This window comes from Rhinopithecus roxellana, chromosome 9 (genome assembly GCF_007565055.1).
Source record: "Rhinopithecus roxellana isolate Shanxi Qingling chromosome 9, ASM756505v1, whole genome shotgun sequence".
In the NCBI taxonomy this organism is placed as follows: Eukaryota; Metazoa; Chordata; class Mammalia; order Primates; family Cercopithecidae; genus Rhinopithecus; species Rhinopithecus roxellana.
Window position 1 is genome coordinate 34,331,507 of NC_044557.1, and position 24,231 is coordinate 34,355,737.

A 24,231-nucleotide genomic window follows, 5' to 3' on the forward strand; every position below is an offset into this window, starting at 1 on the left:
CTTAAAAAGACTGGCTCTCATCAGTCTCATGTGAACAACAAAGAACAGCCATCCCAAGAGCAAAAGATAGACTTCTTGAATCCACCTTTGACAAGGTGTATGAAGTTAGTTTATTTGTTTAAAATGCTTCTATTGGAAATATCACAGTGAGAAAAAATGAGGCAGTGTATTTATTCCAAGTCTTCATAAGGCTAGTTTTCTGTAAGGTACGGTGGTTTATTCTTCCTATCTGCAAAATATGGCATGATAAACCTGACTGCCAAGTGCCTTGCCTTTGCTATATTGATTGTTTGAAGTTAAGCAAAGAAGAAATATTTCATCCTTCGACTAAAAGCTCATGGACAAAAGCTTTGGGGTTTACTTCAATGGTAGCTAAGAGGCACAAAAGAGATGATAGGTTGAGAAAAGGGAAAATGCATCATTGTTCTTTGACTATGAGTGCATATCCTTAACACCACAAAGAATAGTCATAGAAGAGAGCAATCACACTTTTCTATAATGCAGCCCTTTGTAAATATAATTCACTGGTGCAATATCTAAATACTCAGTGGGTTCTGACAGTTTCATCCATCACAATATAGGCCTCACCATGTCACTGCCTCAGACTGATAAATGCAAAATGACAGTCATTCATCCGGTGGAATAGAAAAAGCCAGGGAAAATATAACGTGAAGTCACTTACGCCATTTGATATAGCTTTGCAATGTCTATCTTTTCTCTCCCTTATCTTTTGTTGTGTATGTGTACATGCCAGCATGATTTTACTCTTTGCATAAATATATATAAGACAACACATTTCCCTAAAATAAAAAAGTATGAATTAAGAAAGATTATAGCTACATTATAATGGATTCAAATTCTGCTATGACATAAATAGAATTAGTTAAAGATTACAGTTAGAATGTAAATGTCACTTCTTAACTTTTTCTGTTTCTTGCTATTGAGGAGCACAGTCTAAAATTTGTAGGCAGACAGAATATAAAAGTAATGTACAATTATGGCACTTATGCTAATTTTTTTCTTTTATACAACAATTCTACAAAAATAATGACTATATGTACACATTAAAGGAAATTTTTTGTAGATTTACTGAAAAATAGGTATTAATAATATGGATATTGACAGCTGTGTACTGTTAATTTAAAAATTAAAAAAATAAAAATAACAGTAAACTGAAACTCTCCATTCTCTCATCTTCCTTTTCCTATATTTATTTTTAAACAAATTGTACTGCATGCATCAGTATCCATTAGGGTCATGTCTTGACGTAGCAATAAATTTAATTATTGGTTTAGATCTCTTGTAGATATATGGAATCTCTAATATACACATTTTTGTTTAATATGTTACTGAGGAAGACAACTCAAATGATAGAAATAATGGGACAGGAAGTAAGAAGACAGTTCTGGTCTCAAGTTCTTCTCTGACAGCTCACAAGCTAGTTAATATGTAAGTTTGAAATATGATTTCTGTATTTTATTACAAATTTCAAATAGAAATTTATTTCCAGCTTCATTGAGGTATAACTGACAAATAAAATTATATAAATTTCAGTTGTACAATATGATGTTTTAATACATATATCATTGTGAAATGATTACAGAAATCAAAATAATAAATATATTCTTCAGCTCACATGGCTATAATTTTCTATTTGTGGTGAGAACATATAAGATCTATTATATTAGCAAATTTCAAGAATATAATACAATATTATTAACTATAGTCTTATTGACCAAGTAGATCAAAAACTTTGCACCTTTTAAGCCCCAGCCCCTAGTAATCACCATTTTAATGTCAACTTTTGTGAGTTTAACTTCTTAAGATGCCACATGTAAATGATGTCATGCAGTTGAAGGAAATAAAAATATTTCATGCCAAAATATCTTTCTTCAGCATATTTTGAGGTGGCTATTCAGAGGGCTTGAAAATGGAATTAGCCCTGAAATGAGTCTTTTGTGGGGCGTACATTTTAAGGAAAAAGTCCTCCCCTATGAAAGTAAATTCAAAAATAGGGAAAACTGACTATTACACCAGATGCACAGATATCAATGTAAAGACACAGGAAGCACAAAAAAGCAAGAAAATATGACACCTCCAAAGGAATACAATAATTTTCTAGCAATAAATCTTAATCACAAAGAAATTTTCAAAATCCAAGATAAATAAGTCAAAATATTGATTTAAAAAAAGCTTGGCCAGGCATGGTGGCTCATTCCTGTAATCTCAGCACTTTGGGAGTCCGAGGTGGGCAGATCACCTGAGGTCAGGAGCTTGGGACCACCTGGGTCAACATGGTGAAACCCTGATTCTACTAATAATACAAAAAATAGCTGGGCGTTTGAGATTTTTTAGCCATTATTTCTTTATAAAAGATTTCTGCTCTTTTCTTGGAATTTCTGAATACATGCATTGGTTCATTTGATGGTATCCTACAAACCACATAGGTTTTTATTCCTACATTCTTGGATTTTTTTTTTTTCCCATCTGACTGGATGATTTCAAGTAATCTGTCTTTGAGTTCATAGATTTTTTTCTTTTGCTTGATTAGGGAAAGAGCTACTATTGAGATATTTGAAAGCTTCCTTTGAAGCTCTCTGCTCCATTTTGGATTTTATTCACTATAGTCATCAGCTCCAGAATTACTGTTCATATCTTTTTTATGATTTGTATCTATTAGTTGAATGTTTCATTTGTTCATGTATTGTTTTTGTGATAACATTGAGTTGTCTATCCGTGTTCTCTTGGAGCTTGCTGAGTTTCCTTAAAACCATTATTTTGAATTATTTGTCAGGTAATTTGTAGATATGTATTTCTTTGGAGTCAGTTATTAAAACATGATTGCATTTCTTTGGTGGTGTCATGTTAAATTTTTTGTTGTTGTTTCTTGAAATCTTGAGCTGCCTTCTTTGCATTTCAAGAAACAATCACTTCATTCAATTTTTACTGACTGGCTTTGAAAGTGAAAAATCTTCATCAGTCATCCCAATTAGGCATTGTGGGGGTCTCTCAGATCTTTTCTATGGATGCCCCACTCCATTTTTCTTTGTCCCTTTAGGGGAGAAAGTACTGGTATCATATGCCTTATCTCCATCCCACAAACTCAGTTGTTTTTCCCCCCCGCAAGGAAGTGCCCTGAAGAGTTCAAGGTCAGGTGCTTTTCCCGAATTTAGTAGAGTTTGATCTAGGTGTCTGTGTATTGTGTATGATTTTTGGAGACTCACATGCACTGTCTTCAGGGGAGCACAAAGGGTTCTGCTTATGAAAAGGAGAGGCATGCAGAGTGCTAGGGGCACATGTAGACCACCTGGGGTCTGTAGTTAACTTGCATTATGAGGTTGGTGGTCTGGACTCTTGGTAGAGTTTGCGAAGTGTTTAGTAGAAACCACAACACTTTATTGAGTTCTGTGTTTCATTGCTCTGAGTGCCTACTCAGTTTTTCTTCTCCTAGCTGCCTGCAAACTATTGAGTAATCCCAATTCTCTCAGTTTGCTGGATGGGATAAGACAGATGTTGGCCTCCTCAGTAGTGTCCCAAATGGCTAGGGAGACAGGGTACTCATTATACTTTCACTTTCCCCTGTGAGGTAAATTAAAGGCAAAGAGGGTCTCCTGGCACAGCACTGAGCTGTGCTGCTTTGGTGGAGGGGTGATGAGGATATAGTGAAACTGTTCCCTTACCCTTTTCAATGTGTCTATTCATAGATTAGAATAGACACCTATAAGGTGCTGGCATCTCTCTACCGGCCTTCTTTTCTCCCTCAAAAGTACCCTCATGCTTGTATAGTTGTCGAAATTGGTGTTTGTTGGGAAGGAGAGCTGCAGACTTCTATTTTGCCATCTTGCCAGTTATTCCACTAGCTTTTTATTTTAGAAATTATTAAAATTTACACTATAAAATACTTAAGGATATAATTTTGTTCATTCATTAATTATTTACTCAGGTTTGGCTGATTGCAAAATATTGGGAACATACCAAGGAAAAAGACAAACACCGTGACTTCTGGAAGTTTAATTTCTAGTGAAGGAGACAAAAGTGAACAAAAAAAAAAAAGAGTGATATTATTTGTGATAGATATATGTGTGATGAAGAAAAATAAAACAATGTAAGGTGAGGGAAACCCTTGTGTAATTCTTGTCAGGGGAGACCTTCTTCAGGAAAGGAAATTTGCTAGACGGAGACTGTAAGATAATGAGGGGGAAGAGAAGAGAATTTCAGGCAAAGGGGAAAAATTCTGGAAGTCATTTCTATCTTGAAAGAACATAATAATTTAACAGAACTTAGAAATGTGTGTGAACTACATAAATAAATGCCACTCAACCACAATAATTGTATCACCACCCCAACTTCCCCATAGACCAGCACCTTCTCTCATGCCATCTGCCACGAGAGGAAACATGACTAAAAGGAAGTATGAATGCAATGAAACAGAGTTCTAAATCTAACATACTTAAAATATTGGACTCTCGAAAATTTTACAAAAGCACATGGACTTTCCCAACACCTTGAAAAGGGTCTGTGTAGCGTGGTGACCTGAAGCTTAAGCTTCATTCATTTTTGGTGAATCCTCTTTTAATCAAAGGTCAGTTTGTTCTTTTCACCTTTTTTCCAGGTGAGGAAAAAAATCAGCATTTAAGTACATTGTGTGAATTAAAGGATTTTAATTCTAACAATGGGAATTCTGACCAAGAATCTCCTAATACACCAAGAAAGAGCCAGTGGGAAAAAAATGACAAATTCTATTTTGAACATGTTCGTTTCCAACTGTCTTATTAGACACCTAAATAAGGATGCCCAACTCTAGAGCTCAGGGAAGAGCTGAGCTTAGAGATGCATGCTTTGGAGTCAACAGCCTATAGACAGCATTCAAAACCAAATGCTGGATAAAATCACTTTTGGGCTTGAGGGTAGTGAGAGAAGGGCAAAGGACCCAGGACTGAATTCTGTGACACTCTGACGTTAAGTCATTTATTTGTCTAAGATAGGAGCAACCGTGTTGCTTTTGCATGCTCACGGAAATGCAATAAAAAGAAACAAAAAAAAAGATAATTTATGAAGACAGACCATGATCGTAGAAGCAATGGGCTTGGACTCGGTAACAAAATGGTATCCATTAGAAAAGTTAGGGAGCTGGCCTGAGACAAGGTCAAAGGAAGTTCATCGATTATAAAAGGAGGGAAAGTGGAGTGTGTAGGTATATAGTGTCAAATATAGGGTACATAGAGTATAGTGAAGTGAAGGGTATTATCAAAATAATCAGAAACTCATTCTATTTCTACTAATTGCAATTTCCTTTAGGCACATGCATGTTGCTCCACATGACTATTAAAATTCTCATACCTTTGTCTTTATCTATTGATCTATCAGTGTATCAGTCTACTTACTTCTGGTTTCCATAGTTGAATATAGAAATTCTTTGAAGGCAAGAGTTATCCATTACTGCGCATTCCTCCAAACATACACATACACATGTTTTTCAGTGCTTGGCATATTTTACAGAAATGTAGGGGATAAAAATTTCCATTATTTGATCAATAAAAATAAATCAGTGTTCGGTTATCTACTAGAAGACATTCTCTATGAAGGCAGGGGCTTTGAGTGATCTGTTAACTGCTCTATCTCCAGCATGAAGAAGAGCCCAGCCCATTAAATATTACCTGTGTGTCTATACTCTTCAATCTGAAGACCGGATATGTGGACTTTTAAGACTATTGTATACCAGGTCCACATGAAGGGTAGAAGGAAATGATGACTCTTGTGAGGAAAGTAGTAAAGAAAAAGAATTTTAAAGGGAAAGAGAATAAAAACAGTGAAAACAAGGATTATGTTACAACTAGTTTAGGAGTGGTTGATATGTCTAAAAGAAATACTTATTTCAAAGAAATAGAGAAAAATGTTGTAAAAGTGAGCCCTGGCTAGGGAATGGGAAAGATGAAGTCTGGAAATGCTGAGAACACTGTGGGAAATTCTGAGAACCAAGGTACATTTTACCATCTCTCATTGTGTTTTCAGCCGGTAAGGCTGAGGACCAAGGTCATGATTTGTAGAAACCACAGTGAGTAAATATGGCAGCTCAGTATGTCTGGGTAAGGAGGGGACAGCATTAAGTGCTCTTCACCTAGTCTGGACTCTTGTGTAGCATGGAAAGGATCAGAAGTTGTTGCTTCCTTTGAGAGAAGGGATGGTTTAAGCGCTGAGGAGCTTTTAGAGGGACTCCTGTTGGCACAAGTAAAGTGACCCTGAATAGAAGGGTTGATGGACAGGTCTCTCAAGGCTCACACAATTACCTTGGTGGGTGAAATATAGTGATGAGAGGTGGAGAGAGACCTACTCAGCCATAAAAGGTGTTGGCCTCCCAGAAACATGGCCTGGCTGAGCAAACACATCTGGAGCTACAAAAGCCAGGATTTGAGCAGGAGCACAGGCAGAATGCCTTCGTTAAGACTGGATAAACCAGATTTTAACATACATAGTCAACAGACAGTGAGTATCAAAGACTTGGTGCAGAAGAGATGAGCCTAAGACCTCCTATGAGACCTAAGATCCCTTTCTTTATCCTGATATCAGGAGGGTAAGAAGCTTTTCCTACCGCTAACAGCCATCTGGGCAATCAAGAGGGTAAAAGGAGAGGAACAAGTCTGTTAGAGTGAGACTCTACATCAGTAAACAATTTGAAATAACCTGGGAGACTAATAAGTTTACATCTCCCTCACCCTCTTGGTCTCAGCCTAGGGAAGTGGTGGCTGGTGAGGAGGAACTGAATCAGCTAGAGAAAATAGCTTTTGCTTGTGTGGGAGTTTTGTTGTCTTCTTTATTTCTGAAGAAGACATTCAGTCTTTCAAATTCACAAATGGGTTCTTTTGCTTGATAAATTCTGCTGTTGATGCTCTCTATTGCATTTTAAAATTTCTGTAGTGGGATGAATTCTGAAGAATTCTGTTCTAACATCTTGCTGATGTTTATCTGACCATCTTTTGCCATCAGATGTGCCTGTCTCCGTCTCCACCAGGAGCTTTATCTTACCACAGAGTTCAGATGCATTAAGGCTGTGTTTGAGCCATGATCTTCCTCTGAAGAACAAATGAAGAAGAAATTTATATTTTTTTGGATATAGTGTTCTTAGTTGGTGGTTTAATTATTATTTTTACCTCATCACTTTGTATATATCATTGCACTTTCTCTTGGCCTATAAGATCTCTTCTGAGAAATTTTACGTTCTTCTTACTGGAACTTCATTAAATATTATTTGCATCATTTTTCTCATTGCTTTCAGGATTTTCTCTTTGTCTTTGTTCTTTGATAGCTTGAGTATAACAAGTCTTTGTATAGTCTTGTTTGGATTGAATTTGATTGGAGGACTTTGACATCTCTACACTTGTACTATTTATATTCCTCTCCAAAATTTGGGAAGTTTTCTGCTCTTATTTCTTTAAATAAGGTTTCTACATTGTCTTTCTTTTCCCTTTTACATATTCTTATTACTCTAACACTTGCCCATTTGATGCTGTCCTATACATCCCATAAGCTTTCTTCATATTTTTTCACTTTTTTTCTCCTCTAACTGTATATTCTCAGTCTTTCACGTTCACAAATTATTTCTTTTGTTTGATCAGTTCTGCTATTGATTCTCTCTACTGCATTTTAAAATTTCATTCATTGTATTTTTCAGCTTCAGAACGTCTGTTTAATTTTTTTAAAAAATAATTTCAATCTCTCTTAAATATCTTATTTTGGTCATTTATTCTTTTTCTAATTTCAGTTAATTATTTCTCTGATTTTTTTCAGGTTATTAAGCTTTCTTAAAACAATTATTTTTAGTTATCTATCAGGCAATTTGTTTATCTTCATTTCTTTTGGAGTCAATTATTGTGAGATTACTGTTCTTTTGATGGTGCTATGTCTCCTTGATTTTTCATATTTCTTGTTGCCTTATGTTGATGTCTGCACTCTTGGAAGAAATAGGGACTTATTTCAGTGTTTGAAGTTGAAGAGTGGCTTTGTCTGGGAAAGCCCTTTGCTAGTCAGCCTTTCCAGAGATTCTGAACAGGTTGTCTGGTATAGTCCAAAGGTGGGTTTACTGCCGGAGTACTCAGTCAGGCTGACTTTGAGCCTGGGTCAGCAGGTAGGTGGCCTGATGTCTGAGTCTGCAGAATTGAGGCTGAAGCCTGGATCCACTAAGGTGGACCTGTTAATTGAGTGTGTGGAGATGGACCTGGACCCTGGGTTCACAGGGACTAAACTGGTGCAGGGATGGGCCTTAATTCTGAGTCTGCAGGGACTGACCAAGATCTGGGATGGGCCTAGTGCCTGGGATCACTGGAATGGACCTGGGCCCTGAGTCTACACATGCTGGTTTGGAGTCTGCTTTCACATGGGGTGGTCTTGGAGCCTCAGTCCATAGGGTCCAGCCTGACACTGAATGTAGTGGGTGTGCTTGGGTCCTGGATCTCCTGGAGCAGGCCTGGCCTCTGAATCTTCTCAAGTCAGGGGGCACAGGGACTGGCCTGTGGCCTGGGCTGGTCTGGTGCTGGAGCTGGCATAGAATCTGGGTCCAAATGGGCTGGTCTGTAACCTAGGATTTTAGGTGCTTGCCTGGTGTCTGGAGTGACTGGGGTTGGCCTGTAGCATGGGGTTGCGGGGATTGACCTGGAGCTTGTGTCCATTAGTGCTGGCCTGGAGACTGGATCTGCAAATGCTGGTCTGCAGGCTAGGTCCTTAAGGGTTGCCCTGGGTCCTGGGTCCTTGGGAACCAGTCTGGAATTTGGGTATACAGGGGCAGTCCTGCAGCCTGGGTCTGTGGCGATCAATCCAATCCTGGGGTCTGCTAAGACCATCCTGAACCCCGGGTCTGCTGATGTGTGAGACTGCAGCAGCCAATCTGGACAGTGGGGCTGTGAGGACTGGCCTAGCACTGGGCAGGCCTGGAAACCATGTCTGCAGGTGCCCACCTGGTATTAGAGGCCAGCAGTGTTGACTTGGTGCTAGGGTATGCTTGAGTCCTGGGGCCACAGGGGCTGGTTTTGTGCTGAATGGGCCTATTTTCTGTTTCTGCAGGGTCTGGCCTGGTGTCTGGGTCCATAGGTGCCAGCCTGTTGACTGGGGCTGTGGAGGCTGGGATCATGGGGACCAGCCCAGGGCTTGGAGTTGCCTGGAGCCCAGGGCTGCTGGGGCCAGGCTGGTATTGCCTAGGTTGGGCCTAGAACCTTATTATGTGAGAGCTGGCCTACAGTCAGCATTAAGGAGATGGAGACTGAGTCTACTAGGCAGGCCTGAGCTTGAGGCCATGGGATCCTGCTTGGCATAAGGGCAGGCTTGGATGCTCAGTCTACAGACACTGACCTAGAGCCTGGGGCTGTGGGCACATGCCCAGTGCTGGGTTTTACTGGGGTGGCTCCAGTGTTGGGGTCTGAAGCAAAGGTCAGTGTTAACTTATCTCTATTTCCTTCAAATGTTGGGTATTTTCTGTCTCTTCTTATTTTCATGCTATACCTAGGTGTGTAATCTCTCACCTCATTTCCATAGCCCTTGTGAAAATATTTTTGTGCATGGATAGTTACTTAAATGGATGTTTCTGCAGTGGGATGAATTTTGGAGAATTCTAACATCTTGCTGATGTTTATCTAACCATCATTTGCCTTCAGATGTGTATGTTATAGTCTCCACTAGGAGCTTTATCTTATCTACAGAGTCCAGATGCATTAAGGCTGTGTTCAGGCCACGATCTTTATTCTTTTCAGTTTGCCAACTCTACTAATATTACCAAATAATTGGTCTTCATTTTCCTTAGAAAGATAAAAGTCTAATTTTTAATTGTATAATTCAGATGTGGATACCTCTTCACTATTTATAGACTTAATTATAGATTATAAAACTAATTATGTACTCTGTGATTTTTCCCTCTGAAGCTGCTCCAGATAGTCTACATTCATCTTCACTACATCTTTGCGATGTGGTCATAAGATCAATTGTTTCTTTCTAATAAAAAGAAAAGGAGGAAAGTGTTTTGCCCAAGGTCACTGATCAAATTAGCACTGGAACTTGGTGGCATGAAAGTCAAGTCCTATGATTCCCACTCCTATGCTCAATCCAGAAAACCCTGTTGCCTCCCAGAGCATGATGCTCTCTCAGGAGTGGCTCCATGTAAGCTAAACAGGCATACCTCACCGTGATGTTCAGCTACACAGAGAGGATGCAACCTACTGCATGGTCAAATCTGTTCTCACCCTTCAACCAAACAATAGCATGTGCTAAAGAGATTACACAATGACCAAGAAGCAGCCCTCATCTCTATCCAGTTCAATGAACTGTGCTGGAGCACCTCAGTCTTATAAACCCCTTGTTACAATAACAGAAAAAGCAGAGACGTTATGTACCTCTCAGTCACATAAATCTTTTTCTTTTTTTAAATAGGGAGTTTAATACATGGAAGGCCCTAAGGTATTTTTCATGCATTATCCCATTTAATCCTTATAAAATATAATGAGGTATATATAATCATGCTGACACACAACAGGTAAGTGCCAGAGCAAATATCTAAACCCAAATCTGTGCAACTCCAGCCTCCCTTTGTTATAACGGACAGGAGGTAGCATGAAGGCAGAGCCTCACAAAACAGATCATTCCCACTCATGGGGATGGGAGAGACATTTAAGTAAATCAGTAGGGATAGGGAGGTTAAGTGGAATGAATGGCCCTCATGTTAACTCTTGGCTGTAGTACTAATTCAATTTTGTGATCTTGGCATAGTGAAGTCCATTGTCAAAGAGATTCCACACAGATTAAAATGATTTTTAAACACAACAGATTTGGGGGCGGAGCAAGATGGCTGAATAGGAACAGCTCCAGTCTCCAGCTCCCATCGCGAGCGACACAGAAGACAGGTGATTTCTGCATTTTCAACTGAGGTACTGGGTTTATCTCACTAGGGAGTGCCCGACAATTGGTGCTGGTCAGCTGTTGCAGCCCGACCAGCGAGAGCTGAAGCAGGGCGAGGCATCCCCTCACCTGGGAAGCGCAAGGGGGAAGGGAATCCCTTTTCCTAGCCAGGGGAACTGAGACACACAACACCTGGAAAATTGGGTAACTCCCACCCCAATACTGCGCTTTAAGCAAATGGGCACACCAGGAGATTATATCCCACACCTGGCCGGGAGGGTCACACGCCCATGGAGCCTTCCTCATTGCTAGCACAGCAGTCTGCGATCTAACTGCAAGGCAGCAGCGAGGCTGAGGGAGGGGCGCCTGCCATTGCTGAGGCTTAAGTAGGTAAACAAAGACCTGGGAAGATCCAACTGGGTGGAGCTCACAGCAGCTCAAGGAGGCCTGCCAGTCTCTGTAGACTCCACCTCTGGGGACAGGGCACAGCTAAACAACAACAACAATAAAAAAAAAAAGAAAAAAAAAAGCAGCAGAAACCTCTGCAGACGCAAACGACTCTGTCTGACAGCTTTGAAGAGAGCAGTGGACCTCCCAACATGGAGGTTGAGATCTGAAAACTGACAGACTGCCTGCTCAAGTGGGTCCCTGACCCCTGAGTGGCCTAACTGGGAGACATCCTCCACTAGGGGCAGACCGACACCCCACACCTCACAGGGTGGAGTATACCCCTGAGAGGAAGCTTCCAAAGCAAGAATCAGACAGGTACACTCACTGTTCAGCAGTATTCTATCTTCTGCAGCCTCTGCTGCTGACTCCCAGGCAAACAGGGTCTGGAGTGGACCTCAAGCAATCTCCAACAGACCTGTTGGAGGGTCCTGACTGTTAGAAGGAAACAGCTGAGGGTCCTGACTGTTAGAAGGAAAACTAACAAACAGGAAGGACACCCACACCAAAACCCAACAGTACGTCACCATCATCAACGACCAGAGGCAGATAAAACCACAAATATGGAGAAAAAGCAGGGAAGAAAAGCTGGAAATTCAAAAAATAAGAGCGCATCTCCCCCTCCAAAGGAACGCAGCTCATCGCCAGCAACAGATCAAAGCTGGACGGAGAATGACTTTGACAAGATGAGAGAAGAAGGCTTCAGACCATCAAACTTCTCAGAGCTAAAAGAGGAATTAAGTACCCAGCACAAAGAAACTAAAAATCTTGAAAGAAGAGTAGAAGAATTGATAACCAGAATAATTAATGCAGAGAAGGCCATAAACGAACTGACAGAGATGAAAACCATGACACGAGAAATACGTGACAAATGCACAAGCTTCAGTAACCGACTCGATCAACTGGAAGAAAGAGTATCAGCAATTGAGGATCAAATGAATGAAATGAAGCGAGAAGAGAAGTCTAAAGAAAAAAGAAGAAAAGGAAATGAACAAAGCCTGCAAGAAGTATGGGATTATGTAAAAAGACCAAATCTACATCTGATTGGGGTACCTGAAACTGAGGGAGAAAATGGAACGAAGTTGGAAAACACTCTTCAGGATATCATCCAGGAGAACTTCCCCAACCTAGTAGGGCAGGCCAACATTCAAATTCAGGAAATACAGAGAACGCCACAAAGATACTCCTCAAGAAGACCAACTCCAAGACACATAATTGCCAGATTCACCAAAGTTGAAATGAAGGAAAAAATCTTAAGGGCAGCCAGAGAGAAAGGTCGGGTTACCCACAAAGGGAAGCCCATCAGACTAACAGCAGACCTCTCAGCAGAAACTCTCCAAGCCAGAAGAGAGTGGGGGCCAATATTCAACATTCTTAAAGAAAAGAATTTTAAACACAGAATTTCATATACAGCCAAACTAATTTTCATAAGTGAAGGAGAAATAAAATCCTTTACAGATAAGCAAATGCTTAGAGATTTTGTCACCACCAGACCTGCCTTACAAGAGACCCTGAAGGAAGCACTAAACATGGAAAGGAACAACCAGTACCAGCCATTGCAAAAACATGCCAAAATGTAAAGACCATCGAGGCTAGGAAGAAACTGCATCAACTAACGAGCAAAATAACCAGTTAATATCATAATGGCAGGATCAAGTTCATACATAACAATATTAACCTTAAATGTAAATGGACTAAATGCTCCAATTAAAAGACACAGACTGGCAAACTGGATAAAGAGTCAAGACCCAACTGCTTTAAAGTTCATATGGAACCAAAAAAGAGCCCGCATTGCCAAGACAATCCTAAGTCAAAAGAACAAAGCTGGAGGCATCACGCTACCTGACTTCAAACTATACTACAAGGCTACAGTAACCAAAACAGCATGGTACTGGTACCAAAAACAGAGATATAGACCAATGGAACAGAACAGAGTCCTCAGAAATAATACCACACATCTACAGCCATCTGATCTTTGACAAACCTGACAAAAACAAGAAATGGGAAAAGGATTCCCTATTTAATAAATGGTGCTGGGAAAATTGGCTAGCCATAAGTAGAAAGCTGAAACTGGATCCTTTCCTTACTCCTTATACGAAAATTAATTCAAGATGGATTAGAGACTTAAATGTTAGACCTAATACCATAAAAACCCTAGAAGAAAACCTAGGTAGTACCATTCAGGACATAGGCATGGGCAAGGACTTCATGTCTAAAACACCAAAAGCAACAGCAGCAAAAGCCAAAATTGACAAATGGGATCTAATGAAAGAGCTTCTGCACAGCAAAAGAAACTACCATCAGAGCGAACAGGCCACCTACAGAATGGGAGAAAATTTTTGCAATCTACTCATCTGACAAAGGGCTAATATCCAGAACCTATAAAGAACTCAATCAAATTTACAAGAAAAAAACAAACAACCCCATCAAAAAGTGGGCAAAGGATATGAACAGACATTTCTCAAAAGAAGACATTCATACAGCCAACAGACACATGAAAAAATGCTCATCATCACTGGCCATCAGAGAGATGCAAATCAAAACACAATGAGATACCATCTCACACCAGTTAGAATGGCAATCATTAAAAAGTCAGGAAACAACAGGTGCTGGAGAGGATGTGGAGACATAGGAACACTTTTACACTGTTGGTGGGATTGTAAACTAGTTCAACCATTATGGAAAACAGTATGGCAATTCCTCAAGGATCTAGAACTGGAAGTACCATACGACCCAGCCATCCCATTACTGGATATATACCCAAAGGATTATAAATCATGCTGCTCTAAAGACACATGCACACGTATGTTTATTGCGGCACTATTCACAATAGCAAAGACTTGGAATCAACCCAAATGTCCATCAGTGACAGACTGGATTAAGAAAATGTGGCACATATACACCATGGAATACTATGCAGCCATAAAAAAGGATGATTTTGTGTCCTTGATAGGGACATGGATGCAGCTGGAAACCATCATTCTCAGCAAACTATCACAAGAACAGAAAACCAAACACCGCATGTTCTCATTCATAGATGGGAACTGAACAATAAGATCACTTGGACTTGGGAAGGGGAACATCACACACCGGGGCCTATCACGGGGAGGGGGGAAGGGGGAGGGATTGCATTAGGAGTTATACCTGATGTCAATGACGAGTTGATGGGTGCTGATGAGTTGATGGGTGCAGCACACCAACATGGCACAAGTATACATATGTAACAAACCTGCGCGTTATGCACATGTACCCTAGAACTTAAAGTATAATAGTAATAATAAAAAGAAAGTCTTATCTTAAACTAGATGTCGGGATCTTAATACATATTCCAACTTTAGTCTTCTCTGAGATGCTAGTAAGGTTCTACTGAGGGATGTTATACTTCACTGCACCAGGTAGTAAACTCAGTTTTGTCAACAGGAAGTTCTGGTGTTTTGTGGGGGTCAGCATTTGATACCTCTCAAGGGGAAGTTGGTCACTTCTTCTAGCAAGGTTTCCTTGACAACTCTTCCTCAGCCCAAAAGGAAACAAAAGCAGCGAGGACCTGTTCAAGTGCTGAATATTCAAAATGTTTTGACATTGTTAGTTTGCTCATCATTTTTCTTGTCATTATCTAAGTCCGAGCACAATATTCTCAGTATATAAATACTAGAGGATTCATGATGTGTCAACACATTTTCATGCTTAATGTTTGCTCTTTGTTTACATTTTCTCTATGACTTCATCAAAAATCATGCTTTGCTTACTTAAATGAATTATTGTAGGTAGAAACAGCATAATTTAGTGGGAAAAATACAAAAAAAGTGTGTCTTTACTGGATGTCATCAAGAAGAATTGGTATACAAATTAAATTGGCACATTATGGAAATGTTAGCTTTTTCTCAAAGATAATTTACTTTTCTGTTGTTTTTTGTATGTATGATGTTACAAAAAGTTTTTGAAATATGTATGCATAGTTAAAAAATAATAAAAGAAGCTCTCGTGTAAAAAAAAACAACAGATATGAGGGGATGGAATAATGATGAATATCCTCATGGGGGGGAGTAAATGGAAATTTGTCTCTCAAATAGATTTGGATTCTGAATTTTTATCTATCAAGGCATTATTACTCTTTTCTAAAAACATTGAAGAACCACAGACATGCTCCAGCATAAATATGCAGTATATCCTGGCACTTAAAAATATGCCCATTGAAACTGGGGTAGGTTCAAATTAAAGTGTTGCCAGTAAGCATAAAGGAGAGGAGTGAATGAGTAATGTGTCACTTTCTAAACTGTAGAATAAGTAGTTCATAAGCAAATTGCTGTGTGGTGAGTTTATCAGTTAGCAATTTTTGTGCAACAAATTACCCCCAATCAGTCATTTATTTAGCTTGTGGGCCATGGGTCAGCAGATTGGTCTGGGCTCAACTGGGTGGTTCTTTTGCTGGCTTTCTCTGAAATCTCCGATTATGTATATATCTTCAGTAGCTGCCTGTCAGCTAGATGATTCAGCTTCTAGGGCTTCCTGGGGCTGACTGTTCAGCTGGGGCAAAGACGGTGATTATACCACACATTTCTGATTAACCAGCCGGCTAGCTCAGACTTCTTCATACAGACTCAAAAGCAGCAAGAGAGGAATCCCCAATGCACATGCACTATTTCCATTATTTGCTTGCATAATATTTATTTCTATTCCATTAGCCAAAACAAGTTATAAGACCAGACCAGACCCATGGAGGTAGAGGAAGATTCAACATTTGATGGCAGAGCTACAAAGCATTGTGGATATTTTTGCCATCTACCACAGTTTACTTTCTGGCCACGGTAACTTACATTACTCTCACGTGTAAGAAATGCTCCCCAATTTAGATTCACCAAAAGTCCATGCTCTCAGTATCCCCTCAGTATGCATCCTTTGTATCCAGATACTAATGAATTAAGACAAGGTATATGCTTCCTACCACACACACTCTCTGTATGCATATAGATACCCCATACAAATCACACTGTGCCATACTCTACCATATAGTTATAACATTCCATAATAGACATTCTCAATCAAAAAAGGCATTCACTGGTTCATAAGAATTTTGAAATCCTGCAAGACAAATATGCCAAATTCCTTGCTCTATTGGCAGCAGATGTTCCTTAATTAGAGCTTGGTTCTGCTCCCTGGGAGTGGTCTTCCAATCTATTGCTTCCTAATCTACTGCTAATTCAAGATTAATGGCTTCCTAATCTATTGCTAATTCATAGCTGTTGGCTCCACCTCTTGGGCTTATGGTATCTTTTGGGAAATGTCATTTTCTCCTTATTAAAAAAGATAATGCTCATCATCACTGGCCATCAGAGAAATGCAAATCAAAACCACAATGAGATACCATCTCACACCAGTTAGAATGGCAATCATTAAGAAGTCAGGAAACAACAGGTGTTGGAGAGGATGTGGAGAAATAGGAACACTTTTACACTGTTGGTGGGATTGTAAACTAGTTCAACCATTATGGAAAACAGTATGGCAATTCCTCAAGGATCTAGAACTAGATGTACCATATGACCCAGCCATCCCACTACTGGGTATATACCCAAAGGATTATAAATTAGTCTACTACAAAGACACATGTACACGTATGTTTATTGCGGCACTATTCACAATAGCAAAGACTTGGAATCAACCCAAATGTCCATCTGTGACAGACTGGATTAAGAAAATGTGGCACATATACACCATGGAATACTATGCAGCCATAAAAAAGGATGAGTTTGCGTCCTTTGTAGGGACATGGATGCAGCTGGAAACCATCATTCTTAGCAAACTATCACAAGAACAGAAAACCAAACACCGCATGTTCTCACTCATAGGTGGGAACTGAACAATGAGATCACTTGGACTCGGGAAGGGGAACATCACACACTGGGGTCTATCATGGGGAGGGGGGAGGGGGGAGGAGGGAGGGATTGCATTGGGGAGTTATACATGATATAAATGATGAATTGATGGGTGCTGACGAGTTGATGGGTGCAGCACACCAACATGGCATAAGTATACATATGTAACAAACCTGCACGTTATGCACATGTACCCTAGAACTTAAAGTATAATAAAAAAAAAAAAAAAAAAAAAAAAAAAAAAAAAAAAAAAAAAAAAAAAAAAAAGATGGCCCATTTTTTTAATGGGCAGCTACCTAAATCTCTTTCTTCAAGTGGAATTTTGGGATCTCAGAGATCCTTTCTGAAATATGAATAATTTCAGTCCCTTTAGGTCAAATGTAGCAGTTCTTTTGCTTGGATACATTTCTCAGAAGTCCTTTCATTTGGTTGAAAGGTATTTCTAGTACTACTCTAAATCTTTTAGAGGTCTTACAATTGGCTTTTCAGCCACATTTTTATTTTTTTAAATTTATTTATTTGAGACAGAGTCTCACTCTGTTACCCAAGCTGGAGGGCAGTAACATGATCTTGGCTCACTGCAACCTCCACCTCCTGAGTTCAAGTGATTCTTATATCTCAGCCTCCCAAGTAGCTGGGACTACAGGTGCCTGCCACCATACCCTGGTAATTTTTGTATTTTTAGTAAAGAAGCAGTTTCACCACATTAGCAAGGCTAGTCTTGAACTCCTGGCCTCAAGTAATCCACCCGCATCGGCCTCTCAAAGTGCTGGGATTAGTGTCAGCCACCACACTGGCCTGCAGACACACTTTTGATTTGATATTTACCATAAAGAATGTTTTACTAGCTGTAGAGGCAGAACATGAGATTTTATTTTCTAACCCAGTAAATGCTGAGCCTTCTATATTCTTTCTAAATTCTGCGTAAAAATGAAACAATTCTTTCTTTAACTCATCTCTTTCTTCCTGCCTCTTATCATAAGAGAATTGAAATAGCACTTTCAAGATTCTGGCTGGTGGTCTCCTTAGCAAATCTGAAAACATATTGGGTGCTTTCACTTTTCAGAGTTGCTGCAGGTATAAGTTCTGCCAATTGTTTTGCTCCTGTAGAACTCCACTCACCATTTTTCAAACTTTGCAAATAATGTCTTTACTGCTTTTTCAGCTTCTGTCTGTTGCCTGGTCTCAAAGTCAGTGACATATATTTTAAGTTTTCTTTTGAAGCAGGCCACATTGGGTTTCCAATTTTATTATCAGTTAGCTCTTCTAGCATAAAAGCTACTGCCAAACTTGACTGCTTAAAACAACCAACACTATTACAATTTTGTGGGTCAGCAGTTTGAGCTGTGCTCAGCCAAGTGGTTTTTTGCTGGTCTTTTGTTGATTCACTCATGTGTCTGAGTGCATTTCAGCTAAAAACTTTGCTTTTGGAGTTAACTGGCTGGACAAGTTAACTGGGGCCATGACTGGGCCATGTGTTTTTCATTACCTGGCAGTCAAGCTCAGACTTTTCTACACAGTGAGAGGGCAGGGCTCCTATGAACAGTATGGAGGAAACTCTAGCATGCAAACCTTTCAAAGCTTCCACTTGTGTTACTTTTGTCACCATTTCATTGTCCTAAGACAGTCACAGCCAGTCCAGATTCAAGAGGGGTGGAGAAATATCTTCCTTCTGTTTTTTTCTATATTCTGCTTTCTGAAGCCCGTAAGTTTCTCCTTTCCTTTTCCTTTTCTACTTTATCTTTTTGTTGGACCACAACCTTTTAAGAAATGGTGGGACTTTTGTTTGTTTATTTTTGTTGTTTTACCACTCTCTTGCTTGAGAATGTCCTTATTCTGTTCTCACCTGATTCATAGTTTGCCTGGGTATGTAATCTGAGTAAGGGATATTTTGCCTACCAAATTTTGAAAGTATCTTTCCACAGCTATCTTTTACATTAACTTTTGAAAAATCTGAAGATATTCTAAATTTTGATCCTTTGCATTTGACCTGAATTTCTTGTAATGAAACTGTGATTCAATTTTCATCTCTTAAAAAAAGGTACAATGGTCATCCCTCAATGTTCTCGGAAGAATAACATAAGAAAGTAATGTGTGTAAAGTGCTTAGTGGAGATGTGGCAAATAGGAATTGCTCACCAAATGGTAGTGCCATTCTCCACATTCACTCACTTCTATGGGGTAACTCCACACAAGGAATAAGGGCTTGGCAGACACTGAGCCACTGCTTATTCTTCCAAATAGCCCACATCTTTTAAATGTTCTCAGATATATTTTGTAAATAGATAGACTGAAAAGGGAAAAAGATGGTTTTAGAGCTTTATTTTTGTCCTAATGTTTTTGGATGAGAAATTTTACTTATCCTTCTAAAAAGCTTTTATCACTCTTGGGCAGTAATGTTGGTTCTACATATGTCTGGCAGTGTCTTTGACAAAGTTACTGGATCAAAATTGAGAGGAGAGCTTTTGGATTACATGCTAGCCAAGCTAATGCTGACTTCTGTTCAGAGAAAATTTGGGTATTTCTTCTTAACACTGAAGATCCCAACTTCCATTACAAAGGTGATTCAACTTAAAAAGAAGAAAAGAAAGAAGGAAGGAAGGAAGGAAGGAAGGAAGGAAGGAAGGAAGGAAGGAAGGAAGGAGGGAGATGACATTATTGAGCTGAGATGAAAATCCGAAAATTGTAATAAATACTCACTTCAAACCTTCTACAAGAAAGACAGTTATGTGCCACTGCTAATTAGTGCTGAATATTAGAGGATTAGGGAAATTGAGCCAATATGAGATTTTAAAATCTGTTCTCTATTTTATTCCTTAGTTCTCTTTCTTCAGCATTTCAGATGACGAAGAGGTGTTTTAAAATGATATAGCATCTCTTTATCATGAAAATCTGAATATAAAATGTGAATAAAATTAAATCACAAGTTGTAAGTTGAAGAAAAATAAAAACATTAAAGTTGCTCTAAAAACCCCACTTTTCCCACAGGAAATTAACCTTGTAAATGCATTTCCTTTTGCTTTCAGAAAAGAATTTATTTTTTTGCAGGTGCAGATGGGAAATCAGAAAATACATTCAAAAGAATTTTAATTTTAAACATATGCACTTGATTGTTTGCTATAGATATTCTCTGAGTTTGAAAAACCATAAAGGCTCAACCAAGACCCTGCAAAAATACCAAGCACAAAGGTACATGATAAAGACAAAATGTTCACCAAAAGAATGTTTTAGTTATCACTGTTAGTTCGCATATCAATTCCATATCACATTATTATTGAATGTATTAAAAATATACAAACAGGACTGATATTTTGTTCCATATTGACCAAGTCTGTAAATAAAAAGTAAACTGATGCTGTATCTCAGGCCACACTTCCAGTAGCTAACTTGGAAATCAGTATCTACCTGCCATATGCCAGCATTTAAGGAAATCTCCACTTAATTGTCTTGTGGCCATATACATGAGTTGATGCTCATTGAATTATCCTGTAGCCTCCAAAAAATTCACTGTGTTTTAAACAAAACTGACAAATAAATATAAAGACACAAATACCTATGCCATGGTTTGAATGTATCCCCAAAAGTTCGTGTGTAGAAAACTGATTAAGTTGTAATGAAATAGTGCAATGCAAGAGTTTAATGCAATGCAATACTATTGAGAGTTGGGAACTTTAAAAGGTGCTTAGGTCATGAGGGCTCTGCCCTCTTGAATGGATTAATGCCATTATCTTGGGATTGATTTTATTATAGAGGGATTTTGTTGTAAATGTGTTTGGCCCTCTCTTGCTTTTCCTCCCTCTCTTTGTGCGCTTCCACCATGGAATGTTGCAGCAAGAAAGCCCTTGCTAGATACTGGCCTCTCAATCTTGGACTCCTCAGCCCCCATAACTGTGAGCCAATAAGTTTATGTTCATTGTCAATTACTCAGTCTTAGGTATTCTGTTAGAGCAGCACAAAATGATCTAAGATAGTCTACAACTAATTGTAACAAAACATTGGGTATCATACATGCTATAACAGAAGTAAAAACACTCTATAGGTATATGGTCAGCGTCTCTGCTTTAACAAGGCTCAGACATTTGATAGTCTATTAGTCTGTTAGTAATGTGTATGATGATGCATAAAAACAGATAGTGACTGGAGGCACTGGAGGCACAACGACCAATTAGAAAGCTGAAAATTTTGAAAATTTGAGCAAAATATAAGCCTCTTCAGCCATCAGAAGGACACTGTCTTCTGTGGAAACTGTAGATCTAGCACCTCCTCTGGGCTGCTCCTTGTCTAGGTGGGTCAGGCATCTAAAATGAACCTTTTGTATTTAATAAAAGTTACCTATGCAACTGGTACAAAATTAGATACTTGAAAAAAACACAAATTCAGATCAAACCTATTCGTTATGATTGAGTCCTTGCAACTTTTGAAAATTAATGGACATCTGCTATGTTCTGGAGGTGCTTTGGCACCCAGGAAGAGGTAGCCCCAGCTGCCAGGTGAGGTCCAGACCAAGAGGCTCAAAGGTAACATGCAGTCTGTGTTGGTAATTTCTGCTTCTCTAATCATTGTCCTCCCCTCATAAGTAGATAAAACAACATTTTAAGGGTTGAAGAAAGAGAAGAAAGCAGTAGTGAGAATCATCCCAACTTCTTTTTTTTTTTTTTTTTTTTTTTTAAGACGGAGTCTTGCTCTGTCGTCCAGGCTGGAGTGCAGTGGTGTGATCTCTGCTCACTGCAACCTCTGCCTCCTGGGTTCAAGCAATTCTCCTGCCTCAGCCTCCTGAGTAACTGAGATTACAGGTGCCTATCACCACGCCTGGGTAATTTTTGTATTTTTAGTAGAGACAGGGTTTCACCATGTTGGCCAGGCTGGTCTCAAACTCCTGACCTCATGATCTGCCAGCCTTGGCCTCCCAAAGCACTGGGATTACAGGCATGAGCCACCATGCCTGGCCAGAATCACCTCAACTTCTGCCAGTGCCACTCCACTGACACCATCCTCAGTGAGGCCACGGCATCTCTGTAACTAAATCCAGTGGACACTTCTCTGCCTCTGTAGCAGTTGGGAGGAACAGAAAAGGAAGAATAATAGAAAAAAACAACTCAAACTAGTGTAATCAAAGAACAGACATTCATTCATTGGTGTACAAAATTTAAAACTCCCAGGCTTCCAGCTCTGTACCAGTTGTTCCAGCAAAATCCCTAGTATGGAGTCCCATTGGCCTCACTGACTCACAAGCCTCTCCTGCACTCAGTATGTGTGGGGTGGCTGGGGTTTCACAGGTGGATTGCTTGTACCTGGGTCACCCTAAGACCCATTGGGTGGAGTTCGTTCAAATCAAACTGAATGAACTAAAAGTAGGGGAGCCATTATTCTCCACAGGAAAGCTACATTCCCAGAAGCATGGGAATTCATACATATCTACTACAGTTTCTATTTTGTTTTACTTGACAGGAACATTAGACATACTCTTTCCTTGCTAACTGTGACATCATTTTGCTTTCTTCCACTTTTCTGTCCTCTCAGTTTTCCTTACAGGATGTACTAGACCTGCCTTCACTTTGCATTTTTAGAAATTGATTCAGCCATTTGCCCAGACTCCTAGCTAGAGAGGCCAGATGAAAGCTACATCATTTAATCATTCGCAAAACTCCAGGTCCTGCCACCAGGACTGCATCTCTCCCCAATGCCATCTGTCTCAGATCTCCCAGCACTGAAGCTTTGGGAAGCCTCGGCTGTGCCCACTGTGGAGAGAGTACTAGAAGTTCCTACTAAGATTAGTGCTAAATACAACCACAGAATCTTCTACTTTCTTGATGGCCGCCTAGAAGGGCTAGTTAGCACAACCAAGAAATGCAGGAAAGCTAATGCACAGGGAGCTGGAGTGATCAATGAAAGGCGGCAAATAAGAGAGAGCCAGAAGAGACACTGTACACTCTTCTTCTGCCCAAGAGACTATTTCCAAGGGCAGTGGTTACACAAAATCTCTTTGGAGATGTCTTGCACAACCAATACACCACACTGTGTTTCTTTTGAGGCTGTGGCAAAATAGGTAACACACCATCATGTATTTGATTTCCTGCCTTTCCTATCTCACTTTTATTTTTCTCTTATTCTTACTGCCTGCTATGGCACATCCCTCAGCCCCACCAACCACTCCCCATAGGAAATCTGGGCTTAGACACAGGACCATCTTTCTCTGATCATCACACATTTATAGTGCTCTGCAGGGTTATTTCAAGGTCAGTTATCTTCTGACAATACACCTTTTTCTGGGGAGACATGACTCATGCCTGAGATTTCAATCACCAACCATCATCTGATGATGCCCACATATTCATCTCCTTTGGGTTCTGCTCCTGAGCTCCAGATCCACAGATCCAGCTCTTTCCGGACATCACTACTTAGAAGGCTCACAGGTATGTCCAATTCAACATGCACAAACTTATCCACACGCCAAACTCAAACTGCCCTTTCCTTGATGTTTTTTTTCTTGGTGACTGGCACCACCATGCACCCAGTGTCCAAATCAGACATCTGAGAATCACCTTGGTTGTTGACTCTTTCCTGCTCCTCACTCTGCACAACCTGTCTCTCTTCAGGCCTTGACAATTCTACCTCTAAATCCACCCCAGCCTTATTAGCTTCATTCTATCTCCACTGCCAAACCTCTGCAAGCCATCCACTTACCTCAGCTGCATTCCTCCAGTCCATCGTGCATATAGCAGTCTCCTTGAAATATCAATCCTAAAGGCTTTTTGTCCTCCTTAGGTGAGCATTCTTTTATGTTATGTAGTCTGCTTTGTATGCTCCACCTATAGCTTCTGCCTATATATTTTCAGGCTCATTGCTTGCCTCTCAACAATCTACTGGGTGTAGGTTCCAGCCCTATTGAACTTTGAGTTGTGGGGGCCCTATGTTCTCTCTTGCTTTCCGGGGACTATCACTTGTGCACAGGGAGCCTTGTATGCACTTACAGTGCAGACATTTTCAACCATGTCTCCCTTGGAGTTTAATTTATTTTTTTGTTTGTGTGATTAGCCTAA

At 39.8% G+C, this 24,231-nt stretch overlaps 1 long non-coding RNA gene across 1 annotated transcript; it reads left to right on the forward strand.

Annotated features, from left to right (window-relative positions):
* The first annotated feature begins 547 nt into the window (after nucleotides 1-547).
* LOC104660103 lies at nucleotides 548-7,259 on the forward strand. The gene is made up of 2 exons (XR_747668.2): nucleotides 548-1,449; nucleotides 6,985-7,259. It is a non-coding gene; the product is annotated as an uncharacterized LOC104660103 (long non-coding RNA).
* The last annotated feature ends 16,972 nt before the right edge of the window (nucleotides 7,260-24,231 follow it).